This window comes from Monodon monoceros, unplaced genomic scaffold (genome assembly GCF_005190385.1).
Source record: "Monodon monoceros isolate NGI ecotype Baffin Bay Population unplaced genomic scaffold, NGI_Narwhal_1 Super_Scaffold_9, whole genome shotgun sequence".
Lineage (NCBI taxonomy): Eukaryota > Metazoa > Chordata > Mammalia > Artiodactyla > Monodontidae > Monodon > Monodon monoceros.
In genome coordinates this window covers 40,642,218-40,648,931 of record NW_021703786.1, presented here as the reverse complement: position 1 = coordinate 40,648,931, position 6,714 = coordinate 40,642,218, and positions in this window count along the sequence as shown.

The window sequence follows — 6,714 nt, the reverse complement described above, 5'->3', positions numbered from 1 at the left end:
TGTTGCAAACGGCAGGATTTCCTTCTTTCTCGTGGCTGAATACTATTCCATTTCATATATGCAGACCACGTCTTATATACGCATTCATCAGTTGACAGGCACTTAGCTTGTTTCCCTGTCTTCACTGTTTTGACTGATGTTGCAACGAACGTGGGTCTGCAGATATCTCTTCAAGATAATGATTTCGTTTCCTTGAGATATACACTCAGAAGTGGGAATGCTGGATCATATGGTAGTTCAATTTTTAATTTTTTAAGGAACCTCCATACTGTTTTCTATCATGGCTGCATGAACTGCCATTCCCGTCAACAGTGTAGGAGGGTTCCCTTTTCTCCACACCCTTGATGTTAGCACTTTTTAAAGGCCACTAAATTAACACTGCTCATTCTCCTCCGAAGTGCAGAATGAATAAAAAGATAGAGGAATCAGATGGAGATAAATGTTAGCTTGATTACTGATAAAAACTGGATTGGATGACACGGTCTAGATGCACAGCTAAATGGTCTTGCTAATTTTTTGCCCTTGAATTCAGTAAATCTCCCCCCTGGTCACTGGCCCAGCTTAAAGCCCAGCGGTCTTCCCTGTAATGCTACTCCATGGAGAAGCAGAGGAGGCTTACATTCCATGGAGAAACTCATTCCAAAAGAGACCCATCAGGCCCCGTGTCCTCTTCAACACTCATCAATTAAGTAAGTCATTTCTCCTCCCTTGGGAAGGAGAGAATAAGGAAGGAAAGAATGGGGATTTTCCTTGAAACATGAAGAATCAAAAACAAAGTGTTCTAAAAATACACATATATGAAATTAGAATAACAGCCAACCCAACTCTAAAGCATTATTTGCTAATAGTATCATTATAAAGTTCTGAATTCAATTTGCTTGTATTTCATTTCAATATTTTTGCATCTCTGTTTAGAGGCTAGGTTGTTCTCCACTTGTGTTCTTTGTGCAATGCTTTTCAGGTTGCCCTCAAGGTATTGCAGTACCATGGTGTGTGACAGGACTTCCGTTGGCCCCTCTAGGGCCACCTCCACCTTCCTCCACCTGCTGTCTGCCCTAGGAGGCTGACCAACAGGGACCACATCAATGGACTCCATTGACCTATGGCTTCCAGTTGGGTTTGGCCAATGAGGAACCAGGAAGGAAATCGGAGGGTGGGAGAAGAAGGGGGTGAGGGCATCTATTCTCCCAGGCCTTCCCTGCAAGTTCACAGGAGGCTGACTGGGTCCAAGGAGCAAAGATCACAACTGCTGCTAGGCTCTCCTAGGAGGTTCCGATAAGACCCTCTCCCCGCCCCTTCAAGCCAAGGGTGGTGAACAGGACTGCACTACCATCTGGCACTTCTGCATCCTTCCCACACCTTAACTGAGCTCTCTTCAAATTAGTCAATGTGAGTGTGAGATCTGTTTCCTGCTGGGAAGCTGATTGATACGTGTGGTTAGGCTAACTTAGTAAAACGAACTGGAAAACCTTCTATTTTTATCTATGCTCTGGAACACATTAAATAGTGCAAGAATTTTCTAGCCTTTGAAGGTCAAAAAGCTGCTTTTTAGTGCCCTCTTGGCCTCGTATTTTTGGGATGGGATAGTCCTTTAACAAATGTTTAAAAATTTTCTCACGGTGATTGCTTTATTTAGGTATCTTCCTTGTGTCAAGTTTTGAATTTCCTAGAAAAGCACCCATTTCCGTAACAATTTGAAATGTATTCACATGGAATTGTTTCCAGAATCATCTTTTTATTGTTTTAATCCACTTAGAATCTGTGGTCACCTTCCCCGTCTCACTTCTACTGTGGTGTATTTGTTTTCCCTTATTTGGGTTACGTTTATCTGGTTGTGTGTGTGTGTGTGATTTGCCCCAGGTCACACTGGGCATCAAAAGCAGGATCCATGTTTTCTGGTATCAAGCCAAAATATTTTGCCTGCAAATGACAGTTTTTCCTGAGCCTCTGCCTGCCAGTCGTCCGGGCAAAGAATCAAAAGGAGCCCCAGGTCAACCAGGGTCAATCCCAAAGTGAAAATTTCAGGAATCGAAGGGAGAAGCAAGTGAGTTCTTTCACAGCTCTGCGTCCTTAAAGCCAATTCATACCTTGATAGAGCCTGTGCCGTAGGTGTTGACTCTCAGCCAGATCAGCAGGCACATAAGAGAGAGGGCAGGAGAACTCCCCACTCTGATCTTCTGGGTGATAATACTTTTAATTTTCATCAGCGCAAGACACTGTCCCAAACCAGAAGGGGTTTGCCTAATTCATCATGGTCCCTGGCCACACAATGGGACCCCTGACAAGCAGAACATTGGAGAGTGAGAGAAATGGACATCACGAACGCTCATGAATTGCAAATGTTTCTTCATTAGAGGATGCTCTCCTACTTGGGACCATCTGCTTGATGTAACGGGGCCCAGGTCCTCAGGCTAGAAACATCTGTCACTTTAATCATTTTACCTCTTAATTAAAGCGCAACCAAAAGGAGGCCAAACATCGCTATGACCCTGAACATGTCAGACCTTAGCCATACAGAGTGGAGAACACATCTGCCTGGATAAAGCATGAGTGAGAGCACATAGGTGTGCGGTTCACCCGATGTATGTGCTCCCCACTGAGATCAAACAAATTTGGGCAAATGAATCCCCTTTCCCCATTAACTTTGTGTTTCAAAGACATTCTGTCTTCAAATTTAATTGATCTTCCACCGGTAAGGCCACCTGACCAGTTGTCTGTGAGCTGCTCTGCCCTGCGGCATCTCTGTCAAGTAGTTAATGATCTATAAATAAACACGTTAATACGCAGGGGAGATGCTATTTAAAGGAACCCCATGCTAATACTTTTGCACCGCAAAGAATTCTTTTATAATGCAAATAGTCACCCTTTAATTGAGCTATCTTGTAAGTTCAGATTTTCATATGCATTTTCCATGCGTCATCAAAGAAACAATTCGTGGAAACACTCCAGTTCATGCCCAGTAAAGCACTTAATAAGTGGTAGGTGACACCATTATTTCTCACTTTGGGATGTACCCATATTGTTTTGAGCTTAGGTCAAATTGTAAGCACGCCACCGAGATTCTGGGTATACATCTGTCTAACCCGCCTCACTAGGCTGTAGTCTCTCTAAGATTCTAGACGTTTATATCTCTTTTATTTTGTTTCTCATAGAGCTGTCTTGTGCTGAGTTCTGTACTAGTGAAATGTTGATATCAGTTGATACCAGCAAAAAAGTCATATATGCATCTTTTAATACTAAAAATCCTTTCAAAATGCTAAAAAAAAAACCCTATATATATAGTTTGGGGATTATATACTCAAAAACACTGGAAACAACCTAAGTATCCATCATTGGATGAATGGATAAAGAAGATGTGGCACATATATACAATGGAATAGTACTCAGCCATAAAAAGAAACGAAATTGAGTTATCTGTAGTGAGGTGGATGTACCTAGAGTCTGTCATACAGAGTGAAGTAAGTCAGAAAGAGTAAAACAAATACCGTATGCTAGCACATATATATGGAATCTAAGAAAAAAAAGTGTCATGAAGAACCTAGGGGTAAGACGGGAATAAAGACACAGGCCTCCTGGAGAACAGACTTGAGGATATGGGGAGGGGGAAGGGTAAGCTGTGACAAAGGGAGAGAGAGGCATGGACATATATACACTACCAAACACGTAAGGTAGATAGCTAGTGGGAAGCAGCCGCATAGCACAGGGAGATCAGCTCGGTGCTTTGTGACCGCCTAGAGGGGTGGGATAGGGAGGGTGGGAGGGAGGGAGACGCAAGAGGGAAGAGATATGGGAACATATGTATATGTATAACTGATTCACTTTGTTATAAAGCAGAAACTAACACACCATTGTAAAGCAATTATACTCCAGTAGAGATGTTAAAAAAAAAAAAAAAAAAAGAGAGACATGTACCACCATGTTCATTGCAGCACTACTTACAATGGCCAGGACATGGAAGTACGTGTCCATCGACAGGTGAATGGATAAAGAAGATGTGGCACAGGTATGCAATGGGATAGTCCTCAGCCGTAATAGAAACGGTCCTTTGGTTCATTTCTGCCAAAACAATTCTTGTGATTAGTACACAGACAGAGCTGGAGTGGTGTGGAAGTATAGCCCAGGGGGAGAGCGTTTGACTGCAAATAGAGCTGGAGTGGTGTGGAAGTATAGCCCAGGGGTAGAGCGTTTGACTGCAAATAGAGCTGGAGTGGTGTGGAAGTATAGCCCAGGGGTAGAGCGTTTGACTGCAAATAGAGCTGGAGTGGTGTGGAAGTATAGCCCAGGGGGAGAGCGTTTGACTGCAAATAGAGCTGGAGGTGGAAAAATTATGCAAATGAATTCTATTCAAAATCTTTAGTTTCTTAGTTTTAACGGAGGTAAAATGAACATTCTATTACCCAAGCAGGGGCTCCCTCTGTGGAAATCTACTTTGGAACCCATACATTGTAACTGACTCCTTGAATTACCTACTTGGGAGTGGCATGAGAAAAGCACCCATAATTTAAACTTTCAAGACTGACATCCCCTGTCTACCTGGGTAATGAAAGCCTTTCCAGTACTTTTGAAGCTGAGTCACTGATTTCGTAACGTAAAAGAATATTCATCTCCTTTAGGCTGAATAGTGCGAATATAGTGCTCTTAGAGAATAGTTTTCTTGTTGTTCTTTTTAATTTGGCAAAGCAATAAAATTATCCTGGGAAATACCTAATGGAAACCAAAGGAGCACAAAGAGTAAAGGGAATGCTTTTTCACTCAATTAGGAAATGTTTCTTGTCTGCAATCCTTCAGAGATGTGGACTCACCGTATATTTCTCAGAGATTTAGGTCCTGATAAACAGTGTAGGAGCCTCAAGGTGGTCCCATACCTCTCCAAATCTTAAACCTCCGTGCCTGCCGCATATGGATCGGCCCATTGAAGATTTTATATTCTAAATCCGAGTGCAGTAATAAAGCTTGGGCATTTTTAAATCTTATTTTTACCTTCTTCTTGGCTCCAGCTGGAATTCCAAAAAGAAAAGGATCAATATCAATCCCAGAGACGATCCACTGGAAATTCTCAATGTGTAGAGTTAAGTTTTAGAGTCCACTGATTAGATTGTGAAGAGTCTAAACATCACGATCAATTATGTCAAATCAATAGGTCAATCGATTGTGAATTTTCTTACAATTCCCAACAGTCATTGCACAGAAGTGCACGTGACTTGAAAACTGCCAAATGTGTAGAAAATGAGTGTCCCACACAGTCCCCCAGCAAAACACACTGATGTTTTCTGTGTACTGATACGGATGGAGTTCATCCCACACTTCCATCCTCAACACACACACACAGTCCTCAAAATCAATCTCATATAAACACCAAAAATGCCTTAATAAAATACTAGCAAAAATAACCCAACAATATGTCAAAAGAATGCTGCTTTCCAAAAAGTGGACTTTACTCCATTAACAAAATCAATGAGTCAATATTAAGAAAACTATTGATAGGATTCACCTTTCTTTTTTAAAGGTATAAAAAAATAAAGTCTTCTTGATAAAGATTGAAAAGAATTGGTAACATTTAATATAAATTCTTGGTTAAAATTCTTATTAAGTTGAGAATCAGAATTATGTACTTACTGAAATAAATTATTGTTAAATAATTATAAGCACTAGCGTTCCTATTAAATTCAGAAAAAAATGGAATGATGTCTACTCTCACAGCTATTATTTGGCATGTTCTAGAAGTTTTAGAAAATTAATAAAATTTTAAGAATTAAGAACTGTAAATACGGAAAAGGAAGAAAAGGCACATTATCTCTCTTTTTTTCTGTTCTTGCTATGCTGTGATTATCTATGTGAAAAGCCAAGATAATTAACTAGAGAAATATTGAAAATAATGAGGCAATTCAGTAAAAGAAACAAGTATAAAACTTGAGAAAAATCAATGTTTCCAACATGCCCACAATAACTAGCAATAAAACACCATAGAATAAAAGAAATTCACAAAAGCCATAAAGCATGTAAATGCCTAGAAACAGAGTTAACGTAAAAGTATAGGACCTACATAATGAAAACAAAAAATGTTACTAAAGTGTAAACAAAGAGTGGAATCATTAGAGTTTATCCAGACTGTGTGCCTGCCCAGGACGTTATCAATGTTCCCCCCAATTGACACTTATACATTTAAATGAACTCTTTCAAAATAAATACTGAATTTTTGCTTTCAAAATAAAAGGGTCTTCTTGTAGAATAGCTCATAGCAGCTTATAGAATAGATAACTTCTTCTGGCCAAGAACTACTAGAAAATCTGGATTCTAGTTTTTTCATCTGTTTGACAGCGTCAAGAGATACCAAGACCTCCAGGACTCAGGTGGCAGATGTGAGAAGAAAACCCCAATGTCCTTTCCCAAATTTCTGTTTAAAAAATTTGCCAATTAATAAGCCACAGACCAAGCGATTGAAAAGCTGTCCTGAAAGCAGTTGCAAAGGGCAGGAAGGCTAACAGCGATCTTAGCACCTCGAAAAGTTGGGGAGACAAAATTGAAGTTCAGAGTCGCTAAGACATAAAGGGTTCAAGGTCCTGGAGAGAAGATAATTGCAAAGAAGCCAGCCTGACACCTCCCTGCATTTGCCATTTCATAAGCGGTACCCTCCTGAGTGCAAAACACAAAGCAGCTGCGAGGAGGGCAGTTTCGAACCAAAACTCCATTGCTACAAATTCCTAAGATTGCAGT